Source organism: Suncus etruscus, chromosome 17, assembly GCF_024139225.1.
Source record: "Suncus etruscus isolate mSunEtr1 chromosome 17, mSunEtr1.pri.cur, whole genome shotgun sequence".
In the NCBI taxonomy this organism is placed as follows: domain Eukaryota; kingdom Metazoa; phylum Chordata; class Mammalia; order Eulipotyphla; family Soricidae; genus Suncus; species Suncus etruscus.
The window spans coordinates 41337084-41353459 of NC_064864.1; the positions used below are offsets into that span (position 1 = coordinate 41337084).

General features: G+C 51.6%; 2 protein-coding genes and 1 pseudogene across 2 annotated transcripts in view; 2 read left to right on the top strand and 1 right to left on the bottom strand.

Annotated features, from left to right (window-relative positions):
* Positions 1-16376, bottom strand: part of CRTAC1 (cartilage acidic protein 1) — a 541606-nt gene that overhangs the window by 80029 nt on the left and 445201 nt on the right. The window lies entirely within an intron of this gene.
* UBTD1 (ubiquitin domain containing 1) overlaps positions 1-16376 on the top strand; it is a 62448-nt gene that overhangs the window by 34730 nt on the left and 11342 nt on the right. The window lies entirely within an intron of this gene.
* LOC125994988 (baculoviral IAP repeat-containing protein 5-like) lies at positions 15528-15899 on the top strand (annotated as a pseudogene).

Below are 16376 nucleotides of genomic sequence, written 5' to 3' on the forward strand. Positions count from 1 at the left end.
GGCTTTAGTACCCTTACTGGGGAGAGAGCTGCCTCGCTTTGTGCCCTGGAGCGGGGAGTGGGGTGGCCAGGAGGTAGAGCACTCCTGAGAGAATGAGGCCTTACCTGTCAGCCCTGCCTCCTGCAAGCACCCCCACCCCAGTCTGACTCAGTTCTGCTTGACACAGATATTAAGCCCTCATCCGACTGGTCTGAGGGAGGCCAGGGCTGTGGGCCAAGCCCAGTAGCCTTCTCTGGAAACCCTGCAGGCAGGCCCAGCTGCCACTTTTCCTGGCCACCCACCTGTCCAGCCTCCCCAGAGACAGGCTTTACATGGTAGCCTGGAGAGGCTGTTTTCTCTGGCCTTTCCTCCTCATCCTTGCCTTCCTACCAGGAGACCTGAGCTCCTACCTGTAGGCAAGGCTGCTGCCTTCTCACAACTTTGATGGCCACTGGGTGTGTCTGTATCTTTGTGTCTCTGAGCCTGTGTGTCTGTATCTGTGTGTAAGGCTTGACATATACCACAAACATACATACACATACTGTCCCCCCCCCCTTTTTTTTTTTTGCTGCCAGGAACTGTGACATGTGGGTTCATCACTGAGCTCTAGCCCCACCACAGTTTTGTTTTTCTAAAGTCAATATATACACATGTACATATACTGTAGCTTTTCTCCACTGGGCTCCTGTGAACTTATAGCATATGTAAATGGTACCACATTGAGAGAATAGAACCCATCCAGTAAGACAGAGAAGAGCCACAGGAAGGGACGCACCGAGGTGCCACAGTCAGGAAAAGGATGTGGAACTCTGGGCTGGAGAATGCAAGCCCCTTGTCCTCCCCAACCGGGGTGACTTGCACTAACAGACCCCCATGCCTTTCACTCCTAGCAGCATCTGATACTATGTTGCCAGCATGGACAGGAGGCTGCCTCTGCCTTCCACTTTGTCCGTGGGCTTCTTTCCTCGGTGTGCCTACTGTGGGCTGGGGGCTCTGGGCTTGCCACCCACTCTTCCTCCCTCTAGCTACATCTCTCAACTCCTCTGCGCCCACCCTGGAAATGGAGTACAGAGACCCAAGAGCCTCCAGGGTGCCCAGACATCTTGCCTTTGCAGGCATTCTGGCATCTGCCAGCCCTGGAGGGCCCACCAGGAGCCTTCATGGACAGCCTGGTCTCTGCATTCCCACCAAAGTCACATAAACTCAGGGTAGGGGAACCATCCCAAACCCTGGAGGGAGGGAACAGGAGGTCAGTTGGCACACCCTTGCCACACCAGCCCAGTTTCAGGCCTTTGCCCTCTGCACCATCCACCACCTTCCCCTTGCAGGCCCAATTCCCAAGATGCTACCTTCTGGAAACTTCCAGGGTCTTTCTTTTCCATCTTTGCTCCTCACCTCCCTTACGGCGGCCCCAGGGTTTTCTGCGTCTTTTGTGATACTTTGGTGGTTAACATTGATAGTCCCCACTCCCTCATTAGACCTGCTGTGGGGTCAGTGCCAGGGTTACTGTCAGGAAACCAGTATCTCCCACCTCTGAGTAGCCCACTTCTTGTGATGGAGACTTTTAGCAGTGGAGACCAAGAAAAATGCAATAAGCAATAAAATTGTGAATGAATTGGAGGTAATTCTACTCAATTGCAATACTGTCGGAGTGGGAATCGGGAAATGGGGATCTCCTTTACTCAGCCTCTCTAAGGAGCCCCTGTTTCTGCCTCCAACACTGATGTATAAGGCCTCCTCCTTTGCTCAAGCCCCTGAGTACCGCAGACAGGAGACAGCAGGCTTGCTCAGAAACTGTTGGATAAACCTGGGCCGCAGCAACCCCAGAGCTGGTAATCAATCATTGTCCTCCCCAGCCTTGAGGCTCCCTCACCCCACCTCTAGCTGTCATTTGAGCAGGAAGAATTGGGTTACAGGGGAGGGCCATGATTGGGCCCTGTGGATATGGGTGTAGGCCAGCAGGGCTTGACACCAACACTGCAGCTAAGGGCTTATCCCTAAGGGAAACCCAGGCCCAGAGCCTGGAAATAGAACCAGAAGCCTCTAGAGGTAGCAGAGACCACAGGGGAGCTGATCACTGTTGGGGGAGAGGGGGTCAGAGAAGCAGCTCAACACAGTGCAGCAGGGCCGAGGGCCTAGCCTGGTCCTATCTAGCACTGAATGGTGCTGCGCTCTTCCAGCGGGGACCCCTAACTCGCCAACATGCCTAGCATTGGGGCTCCTATTTGCCTGTCTGTGTGTCTTTCTTGGAACAAGTCTGCGCATGTTAATTACCACAAACTTGCTTACTTATTTTCATTTGCCACGAAGTAACTCATTACATACTGAGTGGGATCTTCCCAGTTTCTCCATTTCAAGTATTTTCAAAATAGTGAGCACATCAGAATCACAAGAGTAATGACACGCTGTGTGTCAGAACCCAACATACCTCTTGTCTCAAGCCCCCTGCCCCATTGCTGTGTCAGAACCCAACAGTGGGGGCCGGAGAGATAGCATGGAGGTAGGGTGTTTGCCTTGCTTACAGAAGGTCGGTGGTTCGAATCCTGGCATCCCATATGGTCCCCCGAGCCTGCCAGGAGCGATTTCTGAGTGTAGAGTCAGGAGTAACCCCTGAGCGCTGCCGGGTGTGACCCCCCCAAAAAAAAACCAAAAACCAGAACCCAACGGCACCCTCTAGCGCAGGCCCAGATGGTGATACCGGGCACGGTTGCAGCATACTCCTCTAAGTGCAAGACCTGAGCCATTTCCACTGAGCTCGATCCTGAGGTGTTCCTGTGTCTCTCCTCTAGGCCTCAGAGCTTTATTCATCTGGGGACCGAGTCCAGGGCCTCACAGGACAGACATGGCACCATCACTGAGACACCCCCACCACACACACACACACAGCCCTCACGGTGTCTCCTGCACACAGTTCTGCACTTTTCCATGTGTGTGTACACCTGGTCCTGTGTGGCATGTTTGTGTCTGTGTAGACATACCCTATGCTGCGTACTGTGTGTGTGTGAGTGAATATGCTGCGTACTGTGTGTGTGTGAGTGAATATGCTGCGTACTGTGTGTGTGTGTGTGTGTGTGTGAATATGCCCTGTCCTGTGTGGTATGCCTATGACTTCATGCAGAACCATGAGTATGGCCTTTGCCGTCTCTGTTTCTCACAGCCCTTTCTGCTAGGTGTATTGAATTAGGCCTTGCAGCCAGAGGGACCCCAGGCCATCTCCTCTGACAGAGCCCAGGCTCTGGGTAGATGAGCTGCTCCATCCCAGGTCTCAGGCTAGATTTGCAACAGCCCTGGGCGGAGGTATCCTTACCCTTTGAGAGGTGAAGGGCCTTACCCTTTGAGATCACACACCCTCCCCACCCAGTGCTGGCCCCCATGCATGTTCCAGATCTACTGCCTAGCCACTGTGAGGCGCTGCCCTTTCCACCCAGCTCTTCTGGCTTTTCCAGAATATGGGTTAAGATTATGCAGGTCAGAGGTCCTTCCACACAACCACCCCAAGCATGGGGGACCATATGGGACGCTGGGGGATTGAGCCTTGGTTTGTCCTAAGCTAGTGCAGGCAAGGCAGATGCCTTACCGCTTGCACCACCACTTTGGCCCTTGGTTAAACTTCTTATTATAATCCTAGACTTCTTTTTTGTTTTGTTTTGTTTTATTTTGGGGCCACACCCAGTGGTACTCAGATTACTCCTAGCTCTGTGCTCAGGAATTACTCCTGGCAGGCTTGGGGGAACATGTAGATTGCTGGAGATCAAACCAGCACAACCCACTGTGCTATAGTTCCGCCTCCATAACCCTAGACTTCTTTTATATATATGTTTTTTGGTTTTGGGTCATGTCTGAATGCACTCAGGGGTTACTCCTGGCTTTACGCTCAGAAATCTCTCCTGGTAGGCTCGGGGGACCATATGGGATGCTGGGATTCGAACCACTGTCCTTCTGCAGGCATGGCAAACACCCTACTGGCCCCAACCCTAAACTTCTTATCTCCATTTTCCTGATGAAGAAACTGGGTTTCTCAAAAAGTAAAGCAAACCCTTGACATTCCAGCAGGTGGCAGAGCCAGACTGGCAGGCAGCTTGACTATACAGCTTTTCTAGATGCAGTTGCAGGGCAAGGCTCCTGGATGCCAGAGATAAGGAGGGCACAGCCTGGCCTGATGGTGACTTGGGAATCAGGGAGTTACTTGCCAGAGTACCATGTGGGGTAGAGCCGAATCAGGCAGGACTGGCCATAATTGCGTCCCATATGGGAGTGGTCAGTGCTGCCAGGTAGGCCACCCTTCCTAGGCTATCAGCTGTATGTATGTGTGGGTGTTTGTGGTGGAGTGGTAGGAATGTGTATGTGGTGAAGATATTGTATATTGGTGTGTGGTGTGGTGTTAGTGGGGTTGTGGTAGGTGTGTGTCTATGTGATGGGGATGGTATGTGTGTATGCGTGGGGGTGGCAGGTCTCAGTGTCTTGGGCAGCAGATAGAACGGATTGTGGGCTGGGAGAGGATCTGGAACTACTCACTGACTCACTGCCCCTCAGTCCAAGCCTTGAGGGACTATCTGTGAAGAATCATCTATAAAGATTTTTACAAGGAATAAAAATCCTGCTGTAGAGGATTGCACTAGGATTAAGTGAAATTATGTGAACACTTATGGGGAGGAGCTCTCACTGTGTCTGTGAGGTCCCTAGTTTGATCCCAGCATGCTTCTGTTTTCTGCGCTGGACAGGAAGTTGCCCTGGTGGCCCCCAGCATCACCAGCCCCCACCACCAAATTTGCTGACCCATACCACTGAACTGAATGTCCCAGGTCTGGGGAAGTCCTGATTAAGAAAAACAGAAACTCTATAATCTTTTTTTTTTTTTTGGTTTTTGGGCCACACCCGATGACATTCAGGGGTTACTCCTGGCTATGCACTCAGAAATCGCTTCTGGCCTGGGGGACCATATGGGACGTCGGGGATGGAACTGAGGTTCGTCCCAGATCAGCCGCATGAAAGGCAGATGCCCTACCGCTACTCCATTGCCCCCGCACCAGAAACTCTAATCTTAATCAAGGACTTAATCAGCAAATAATTACTGTTGCAGGGCTGGGGATCACACATATACACACAGTGCACACATGTTTAAATGATTTATCGAGTTGTTTAACTTACTGATGGTATTATAATAGGCATCGTGTTAGTCTCTGTGCTACACTCTGCAGTCTGTACTAGCATACACACAACACACACATCCTTGTGCCCCCAGAGCACACACAAGCACACATACAGTATGCACACACCACACTCAGTTCCATCTTTAGGAACATCCTGACAGAGAATTACTCCCACATTGCATCATGGATGTGGCAAGAGCTCCCAAGATTGTTTTGTGGGGGCCACCCTGGGTCCTCCCCTCTGCCGAAGCTCTGGAGAAACTCCCACTCTCACTCCCTGCCCAGCCTCACACCCACACCACACCCAGGCATGGTAAAAGAGGATGCGGCCTTGGATGCAGGATGCAGTCCTGAACTCCTGAATTTCTGGTAGGCCTGGCACACAAACACGAATGGGCAGGAATGGAGGGTGGGCGTGCTCGGAGGGGTAGGTGGGGGCAGTGGGTGGGCTCTCCACACTGGTGGGCTGCCATGGAGGGGGATTTTCCCAACACGTGGGCAGGTGGACTGTCCTGCCTCGCCCCATGTTGGTGGGGTAGCGGCTCCCTTCCCTGGTCTGGCTAGTAAATTTTGTTGTGAGTCAAGCTGTGCTGATGAGTCAGGGCTTCCCTCCCCCTGGCCTGGCGTATTGGGAGGGGTACGTGGCTTTCTGAGAGGAGAAACCTCAGGTCCTCTCTATACCCACCACCCTCCTGCTCAGGGCCTTGTGGTTTCTCCTCCTGGAGGAGGTTCTAGGTCCTCACAGAAGGAGGGTATCAGGAGTCCAGCCATGTGGATACATCCAGCTTTGGGAGCCTTGAAGGGAACCCTCCCCATAGGAAAGGAAAGGAACTGATCCAGAGGCTTCCAGCCTCCCAAACCCTGCTCTTGACTTCAGACTCAGCATCTTTCTTCTTCCAGTGGCTTCTGGCTTAGCCCAAATCTTGGGGTGATGCAGCTGGATTGTCCCAGAGGTGTCTATGTCTCGCCTTCTGATCATTCTGGCCATGAGCCTTGAGAGAGCGTCCAGATGGTCAGCCTCATGCCTGCCTGGGGTTCTCCCCAAGCACCCCTGCCAGATTCTCTTGCAGGCCTAATTAAGCTCAGTGGAAGCAGCTAGTCTGCGGTGCCATCTATCCGAAGCACCGGAGAGCGTGCTACAGCGCTCTAATGCTCAGGCCAGAACCTGGAGCAACCAAGCCAGCATCTCTTGGGGTGGCCACACAGCCACATGGGTTTTCTAAAACAATGACATTCTATGCTCCTGCCCCATGTTGTGTTGTTGCTGCTTTGTCGCGGCTGGGGGGGAATTTGCACCTATGGGTTGGAACCTGCAGTCACACAACTGCACACCAAGCCACCCCAGGGCACCGACATGCTGTGAGCTCCAACTAGCACAGTGGATGCCTCTCTAGGGCCTTCACCCCAGGAGCTGACTGTCAAGGTGGGAGTCCAGCACAGCAAGCACAGGGACACACGGGTGACGCTGGCATGGGGTGCCAGACCTCACCGGGTCAAGAGGGTGCCCCTGGAGGAAAAGGGCTCTGTCCTGCCCCCAATGGAAGGGAAGCAGAGGGGACACTGGCTTGACAGGCCTGGTGATTCATGGGCCATGAGGGGGGAAAGGAAAGATGAGTCAGACCCAGCTGTCCAGCTGGGGAGGGGAGCCTTGTGCTCCTGCTCAGGGCCTGATTCCCCACATACCTTTGCAGTGGGCCACGTGGAGAAGCTCAACAGGCCTTGTGCAGCCCAGAGAGGTCAGATGTCTGTGCGTGTGTGCTTAGAGCCCACCCTAGTACTTCCTACTTACTCAGAGTGGCATCTCCACCAGACACGAAACATGGGATTCCCGTCAGGCAGGTGAGCTTGGAGGGGCTTTGGACTGAGCCCTGGGTTAAGGTGGAATGATTGTGAGGTCTGGCTGATGGGTCATGGGTGGTCTGTGACGTTGGGCTGGGGCTGGGTGAGGAGAAGTATGAACAGGATAGAGGTGCTATGTCATTTTAGCTCCAGCCTTCAGGGTGCTGGGCAGGCATTACCTCTGTTGGCAGGTTGGTTGACTTGTTCTAGATAATCTTTTGGGGGTTATGGTGGGGGGTTGGACCACACCTGTTGGTGTTCAGGGCCACCTTCTGGTTCTATACTCAGAGGTCATTCCTGGTCATTGATTAAACTGGGGCTGGCCAAATGCAAGGCAAGTAGCTTACCCACACTCACCCCCCACCCAGATCTGTGGTCTGTGAGTTCGTTAGTGGGTGTACTCACCTCTTCCCTTCTCCCAGCCTCTTATTCTCCACTCTGTGGAGACTGGAAAGCCTACTGGCCTTCATCCCAGGTCACTCAGCTGCATTGTAATGGCCCCGGGGTCCTTGCTAGGTCTGTCTGACTCTGGAATCTGAGCTCTGCTAGGCCTCCCACTGTGTCTCTGCAAGGAAAGAAACTGTGGGTTTCCACCTAGGATTGCTCAGGAGAGGGATGTCTTTGAGCTGAGAGGCTGGTCTCTGTTCCCAAGCCTCAAACTAGAGGGGCATCTTGGCCTATGTTTCTGGAAGCCAAAGGAGATCTGCATGTCCATTTTCCTGTGGGAAGCAGAAGAGTCCTCCACATCGCCTCATGAGGATTCCATACTGCTGGTCTATCGAATGTTCTTCGCCTTTGGCCGCCTCTCACTCTGGCAAGGATCAGTGCCTGCTGGCAGTGCAGTGGCTTGATAGAAGGAATTCCTTCTCCTCCCAACCCTTCATAGGGCACAGCTGTGAGGTTTAGGGAGGGGCCTGTCACCTCACAGGGCCTTGATTTTCTTATGTGGAAGTAACAGGCAAAACCAGGTGACAAGTGGTCCCTGCCCCTTCCCAAGCCCTCATAGAGGTGTGTGTGTGTGTGTGTGTGTGTGTGTGTGTGTGTGTGTGTGTGTGTGTGTGATGTGGGGCATGTCTATGTAAAGTCCTGGTGGCCTTGATTCCCAGCCCTGATGTCAGACTGTGTGTCCTGTCCTCCCCATCCTGATACGAGCACAGAGGAAGGGCAGCCTGTCTGCTTTCCCCAGGACAGCTAGGGAGCTAGCTAGACCCAGACCTGGAAATGGTGCCGTGCATTTTAGGGTGAGGAGAAAATATGTTCCCTTCCTATTCCAAGTCGCCTTCCTCTCTCCTGTTGTAGTAAAGGGCTGGTGTTGGATGCTGAGCCTGGGAGGGAGGCAACCTCACAGCCCTTCTCTGTCCCCATCTAACCCTCTATTCTTCCCTCAGGACTTTTCAAAATCAGCCACTTTCTCAAGGGATAGGGGAGAAAAACGGCCATTCCTGTAATTGCATAATAGCAATAAGCTTTATTGTCCTGGGGAGTGGCCCTGAGGAGGGGAGTGTGATCTTGTACAGTGGGGACATCGAGGCCCCCCAAGCATGAGTCATCATTCTCCTGGGTGTCCTTCCGAGGTGGTCAGTAGCTGGCGGTCCCACCCATCCTGAGCTTAGGGCCCAGATGATGATGTTTCTCTTTACCCTCGGTCTCTGTCACAGAGCTTGCTGGGAAAACTGTGTTCAAGTCCCGTTCAGTTCCCCCCTCACCCCTCCCCCCAGCTGCTGGCGCCAGAATGGCCTTGCTTATACCAGGACTTTGGCTGCTCTTGGGGACAGACACATCATCCCGTCGGGGAGGTTAGATTCCGGCCAGCAGGGCTGGGCCTCCTCCTCATTTTCGTCCAATTTCCAGAGAACTTGAAACAAGAAGTGCCATGACTCCCCACACACCCGCTGACTGGACGCTGTGTTCAAGCAGTCTTGAACCTTTCTCTTTCCCAACCAGCCTCAGCAAAGCAGCCGCTGACTGCATTGGATTCCATGCCAGAGTGGATCCTGAGAGTTGTGGGTGGGAGGGTCTTCTGTGTGGTTGAGGGAAAACGGTTTTCCATCATGGAGTGGGAGTGGAGGAGGGTTATTTCAGGTCAGGGGAAGAGGGTCAATGTCAGACCTGAGAGGCCTCACTTCCTCCTGCGAGGCTGTGCAGGGCTGGGGGGCCCAGGCACCCCCACAGCACACTCAGTGAAGACACGTGTTGTATGCAGTGAAAGCAGCCACTGTCTGTCCAGTCCTGTACCCCCCTCCCCATCCACACCCACAGCTAAACAGGCACGGGGGCCTCTGGGTCAGGTTGTTTCTCTTGGCCGCACATCCATTCCTCTCTCCCTGCCGTCACGAATCTTCCATCTACCCTGCTCATCTCAGGCAACTTTTCTTCTGTACACCAGAGGCTGGCCTTGTCCCAATTGAACTCCTTTATGCCCTGCCCTCTTTCTTTCTCTCTCTTTCTCTCTCTCTCTTATATTTCTTTCTCTTTCCATGGGGTGGAGAATGGACATCCCTGGACATTGCAGGGTTGAAAGTGCTCAGGGTGGCACCGAGACCTTGTGTTTGTTCCTTGGTTGCCTCCCAGCCTATCTCTTCCTAGTTCTTACTGGGTTTCTGCAGGCAGCCCAGTGCTCCCCTCACTTGCTTTCCTGCTGGATCCACCTCAGCCCAGTTCTGGGCCCCCAGAGTAACCTTGATTCCTCCAACTCTGTGCTGGTCCCCAGGGACCCAGCAAGCCCCAGGGATGCATCTGAGGAGGCCTGGCTGTCACTTAGCAACTGGCTCCACCCTGCCCCAGGGAGTGAACAGGAAGAAGGGACCAGGTCCAGATGGAGGCCATGCAGGGAGGGCTGGCAGCTTTCCTGCGACAGTTCCGAGGGTCATCCTGGCTAAGGCTGCCTATAAATACCATGCTCCAGAAGGGGCCACCTGCCACCTTCCCAGGCTGAGCCACTTCCTGGGCATCCCCACACGGACTTCCAGTGGTAGAGGCAGAGGACCCTTGCTGCCTCATGGGGCCCTGGCAGTCTGGCTGCTGGGATGCGGCACTCCTGCTGCTATCTTCACCTCCTGATTGGTGCCTCACCTCTCCCCTCAGCCACAGTGAGCCCTGACTGTGTAGCCTTAGAGCAGAGAGCCAGGCAGTACGATTGATAACAAGCGTGGCGCAAGCTTGGGGCTTGCCACAGGTATAAATAGAGCCATCTTCCAGCTGGGGCCAACTGTTGTGGGGATCTGACTCCCAGGGCTGGTGTCAAATGCCTGGCCACATCACATTCCCATCGCTCTGTGGTGCCATTCCCCAGAGCTCCACATTTCCCAGTGGAGCCTGAGGTCCACTGGGCCTACTGCAGCCCTTTCCACCATCACTGCTGCTTCCACCCCAGAGAGTCCCCCGTTCACCTGTGCCACTCCACAGCCGTTCTCAGGTGCTGCATAGACTTGGGGACCTAACACATGCCTCCCCGGTACTCTTTGAGCTACCTTCCCAGCCTGCCTCTCTCTCTCTCTCTCTTTTTTTTTTTTTTTTTTTTTTTTGGTTTTTGGGCCACACCTGGCGGCGCTCAGAGATTACCCCTGGCTCCATGCTCAGAAATCGCCCCTGGCAGACACGGGACCATATGGGATGCCAGGATTCAAACCACCGTCCTTCTGCATGAAAGGCAAAGGCCTTACCTCCATGCTATCTCTCTGGCTCCTCTCCTAATTCTGTTTGTTTTTGTTTTGTTTTTTAGGCCACACCTGGCAGTTCTCAGGGGTTACTCCTGATTATACGCTTGGGCTTGGGACCATATGGGATGCTAGGGATTCAACTCATGTTGGCCACTACCAATGTCCTACCTAGCCCCTTCGTCATAGTTTTTATGAGGATATTTTTCAGACAGTAGCCAGCAGAGTAGCCAGACCTGACACACTTCCTTTGGGCCCTGAGTTGCCCCCAGAGATTAGCTGTTCAGAAGTGAACAGGGAGGCCATGGACACCTGCTCTGGCCCTTCAAGGGCCCTTCAGTGTTCTTCCCACTCCTTCCATGCCCACCCACAACCCATTCATTATGAAGGCCTTGCCACGGCATTCACCATCTTACCCTCCCTGCCTACACAGCATTGTGCCTCCTGCAGTAACTGGAGAGGCATCCTGCCTGCTCGTGTTAGGTGTGGTTAAGTGAGCCACTTCCCCAGCTGTTTGCCTATGTTTACAAGCAGGAGGACCCTTGGTCCCAGTTGAGTCTCCCTTTTCCCCCACACCCCAGTTTGCCCCCTGTGACTCAGGCTCAGTGGGTCTGAGCAAGGGCCCTGGTAATCATCTTTCAAGCCAGGGCCTCAGGAGCTCCAGCCCTGGCAGTGCTGGGATCAGCTTTAGCCGCTGCTCTCAGAAGCACATATTCTCTGCATGAGCTCAAACCTCACTGAGGCCAGTGCTAGGGACTTGAAATGGTTCTCAAGGATAAGGGCAGTTTCTGCTCCTCTGCAGATCCAGAGAGGACAGGTGGCATAGAAGCCTCTAGATCAGGGGTCTCAAACTCAATTTACCTGGGGGCCGCAGGAGGCAAAGTCGGGGTGAGGCAGGGCCATGTAAGGGATTTCACAAAAAAGGTCCTTAAACGTCATTATTAACAGTTTTAATTATTTCTTCCGAACATGAATAGAACATTGAGTGAAGATCATGAACAGTTCATCTGAACATGGCATCTTTTGCCTATTCCTTGCTGCCAGACTTGACAGCGCTTCTTCTCACAAATCTGAACCACATTTGGCTTTAGAGAGGAAGCAGATGAGACCCTCAGTATGGCTTGAAAAGATGATCATCATTAAGTCTAGACCTGTACTTTGACTTATTGAAGTTCAGTATAGAGAATAACTTTTCACACAAATATGTGCTCCCAAAAAGGCACATGGTATGTTTGAACATTCGGGAAAGCTCAGGGAAGCTGGGGGGCAATTCTCTTAAAAATTGCCCATGCATGTCTGCTTTTCCACTAATCTCCCTGAATTTGGCTTTGAGATCAGAGTTGCATTGCAGGCCAATGAGCTCCATTTGAAGCACAGGAGGGGCATCTTGCACATCAAAGGAAAGGGGGTCCACAAAAATTTGGAAAGTGGCTCTGTGCTTTATGAAGTCTGCAAATCTGTGATCAAATTCCTTCTCTAGCTTAAAAATAGCATCAATGTATTTCTCACCACTGAATGATATGCCTGCACCCACAAGTTCCTTGCATGCTGGGAAATGGCAAAGGTTTGTCTGAGAGAGCTGGGATTTCCATAACACAAATTTTGTGGAGAATGCTCTCAGGTTGTCATAGGCAGCACTGAGAAGCTGCCCCGGGCCTTGTAACATCTTGTTTAGTTCATTCAGCTTATGTGTGATGTCAACAAGAAAAGCTAAGTCCATGAGCCATTTGTGATCACTCAACTCAGAAACAGCATTCCCATTCTTCTCCATGAAGGCTTTCACTTCTTCTCTCAACTCAAAAAATATTTTCAAGACATTTCCCCTGCTGAGCCAACGTACCTCAGTGAAATAGAGCACATCTCCATATTCTGACTCCATTTCCTCTAAAAAAAAGCACGGAACCTCCTGTGATCTGGATCTGCCCCCTGGATCTGATTTGGTTGATGCATTTCACAACAACAGACATCACATTGTCACACGGCAGGCATTTACTGCAAAAGGCCAGCTGATGGATAATGCAGTGAAGAGCAATGGCCTTCTCTACACCCTCCTTTTCAAGTTTTTTTTGAACAAGTGCCACCAGTCCATTTTTCCTCCCTGTCATCGATGGCGCTCCATCGGTTATTATTCCAACAGACCTCTTCTATGGCAAACCTGCATTCTCAATGGCATCACACAGATGCCGAAGTATCTCATTAGCGGTGGTCTGGCCATGCATTGGAATTATTGTGAGCAGCTCCTCTGTCAATTCAAAATTGCAATCAACACCACGGACATAAATTGTGAGCTGCGCAGTGTCTGTTATATCTGTGCCCTCGTCAAGAGCAACTGAGTATGCATTAAAATATTTGGCTTTCTCACACAGTTGATGATAAATGTCACTTGACATGTCAGAAATGCACTCTGCCGGGGCCGGGAAGGTAGCGCTAGAGGTAAGGTGTCTGCCTTGCAAGCCCTAGCATAGGATGGACCACGGTTCGATCCCCCGGCATCCCATATGGTCCCCCCAAGCCAGGGGTGATTTCTGAGCGTATAGCCAGGAGTAACCCCTGAGCGTCAAACAGGTGTGGCCCAAAAACCAAAAAAAAAAAAGAAAAAGAAAAGAAGAAATGCACTCTGCCACAGTGTTGGCAGAAAGGCTGATTTTGCTCAACTGACCTTTCTTTTCCGGACAGATAATACTTGCAGCCTGTAACATGCATTTTTCAACAAACTCTTCTTCTGTGAATGGTTTCCCTGCCTTAGCAATCATCTCACTAACCATGTAACTAGCTTCAACTGATGCAACATTCTCCTTGGTTGCTTTCTTGAAGAAATAGAAATCTTGTTGCCTCATTAGACATGCTTTAAGACTGGCAATCCGCTTGGCTCTCTCATTTCCTTGATATTTTGCACATTCCTCAGCATGTTTAGTTGAATAATGGTGTTTTAAGTTGTATTCCTTGTGCACTGCAACTTTCTCTGAGCAAATAAGACATGCGGGGATGCCCCTGTGTTCAACAAAAAAATACTGCGTCTCTGGGGGCCGGCGAGGTGGCGCTAGAGGTATAAGGTGTTTGCCTTGCAAGTAAGGAAAGGACCACGGTTCGATCCCCCAGCATCCCATATGGTCCGTCCCCCCCCCCCCCGAAAGCCAGGGGCAATTTCTGAGCGCGTAGCCAGGAGTAACCCCTGAGCATCAAACGGGTGTGGCCCGAAAAAAAAAATACTGCATCTCCCACTTTTCCTGAAATTGTGCTCGTCATCAATCTTTCTCTTCACTGCAGGCTTTGATGAAGTCATGATAAAGGTATGACAAAATCTAATTCTGTAATAAACTTCTCTCCCTTAGGCCTCCGATAATGCAAGGGACAGTGGGCAGGAGCAGTGAAAATGACGTCTGCGCTAGGCGCAAAGTATTCGCGATTATTCGCTTACCGAATATTCGCAATAAAAAATCGCATTAGTAAAAAAATCGCAAAAAATCGGATTAAACATTTGCATATCCCGAACGGAACTGCTCGGGGTATGCGAATGTTTAATGCAATTTTTTCTTACTAATGCGATTTTTATTGCGATTATTCCTACTGCGATATTTGAAGGCCGGCCGCGGGCCACAAAATGTTGTATGGAAGGCTGCAAACGGAGACCCCTGCTTAGATGCTGCTAGAACCAGCAGAGCAGGGCTGCCTCGCAGTACTTACTACCTGCCTGCTGCAGACCCTGATCTTCTTTCCCCACCCCAACCCCCACTCACCTCACACTCTTCCTCCTCTTCCAAGGCACCTCCCCCCAACATGGCAGAGCTTTTTCCAGTTCAACAATGTTCGTAACAATGTTACTTCTTACTAAAGTAATAGTCTCCTTTTTGAAAACTTGGAGGCTAGAAGCCAGAAAGTATCACTGGCAATCAGATAGAACCATTGTCAGAGTCTTAGCGCAAACCTTCTTTTTGTTTCTTTGTTTGGTTTTTGGGCCACACCTGGATTACTCCTGACTCTGCATTCAAGAATTATGTTTGGCTATGCTTGGGGGACTATGTGGGATGCTGGGGAGCGCATCTGGGTTGACCTAGTCAAGTCAAACCCTGCCTATACTATCCCTACCCTATTATTCCAGCCCTCTAACATTCTTTTTTTTTTTTTTAATTTTTTATTTTTTCCTTATTTGCATGATTTTCCTTCAGTAATAATATAGCAAACTGAAGTGAGAAAGAGAAGAAAGGGAGGGGAGGGGAGGGGAGAAGAAGGGGGAGGAGGGAAGAGAGAAACATTCATTTTTAAAAATAAGAATATACGAGGCCAGAGCGATAGTGCAGCGGTAGGGCGTTTGCCTTTCACTCTGCTGATCCAGGATGGACCTCCGTTCAGTCCCCTGCATCCCATATGGTCCCCCACCTCCGTTCAGTCCCCTGCATCCCATATGGTCCCCCAAGACAGGACCAATTTCTGAGTGCATAGCCAGGAGTAACCCCTGAGTGTCACCGTGTGTGGCCTAAAAAGAAAACAAGAATATACAAGTATGGGGCTGGAGAGATAGTATGGAGGTAAGGCGTTTGCCTTGCATGCAGAAGGTCGGTGGTTCTAATCCCCACATCCCATATGGTCCCTGAGTCTGCCAGGAGCGATTTCTGAGCTGAGAGCCAGGAGTGTCCCCTGAGCCTCGCCAGGTGTGACCCAAAAACCAAAAATAAAATAAAATAAAATAAAATATATACTTAAAATACATATTTGTGTATTGTTGGGCTAATTTTTAAATATGTATATAATTTTATATACTAGTTTTTTTTATCGTATGTGTTTGGGCCACACTGGCAATGCTTGGATTTAGCCGGGATCACTGTTTGATGTGGCACAAAGGACAGTTGTGTTGCTTGCCCAAGGCTACGCTGCAGTTCTCATAAAAGTGCACACCAGGCGTGCGATGGGTGCCTTTGCCCTGCCCGCCTCCTGGCAGCTTTACCTCTGGGACCAGTGAGTCGTCACATTCAAGAACTGGCCATTCCTGGAGGGATGATCCTGCACCCCGGGGCGGATGGCCGCGTTCCTACACTGCCCAACCAAGAACAAGCCCGACCTAGCCCAGTACTTCTGCTTCAAGGAGCTCGAGGACTGGGAGCACAGGAAGCATTCGGCAGGCTGCGCCTTCCTGGGTGTCAAGAAGCCCTTTGAAGACTTGACCATCGGTGAATTCATGAAGTTAGACAAAAAAAGAACCAAGAACAAAATTTCCAAGGATGTCAGCAATAAACAGAAAGAATTTGAAGAAATTGCAAAGGAGGCAGCTCTGGACTGAGCCCCCCTGCCTGCTGCTTGTGGCTTGGCTTTGGCACTGCAGACTGTCCGTGGATGGTGGGACACTGGGGACAGGTGGTCTCCTCTACCCTTCAGGATGCATTTGGGTGTCTGGGCTTGGCCCAAAAGCCCCTTAGACAGGGTGCTAGAGAATCAGGCCCTTAAAGTCTTAATTGCTTCTGATCTAAGTGCTTCATGTTCCTTTGTGTCCCAGCATCACCTCCCACCTCCACCCAGGGCAGGGCCCAATCTGGATCTCTGGGGCTCTGGGCGCCCTGATTGTCCTCTATGAGCCTTTGCCAGGCAGCACTGAGTGCCAGGTTGGGGGGGTGCGCTTTTCTTTTAAGTAGATTCTTGCTGACGCCGCCTTAGACTTTCTGTATCTTGACCCACAGACCCCACAGATGAGCCTGGAGTGTGCTCATTTCTAGGAAGTGCCTCCTGCCCCTGTGCCTGTCTCTGCTGCCCTCAACGGCTC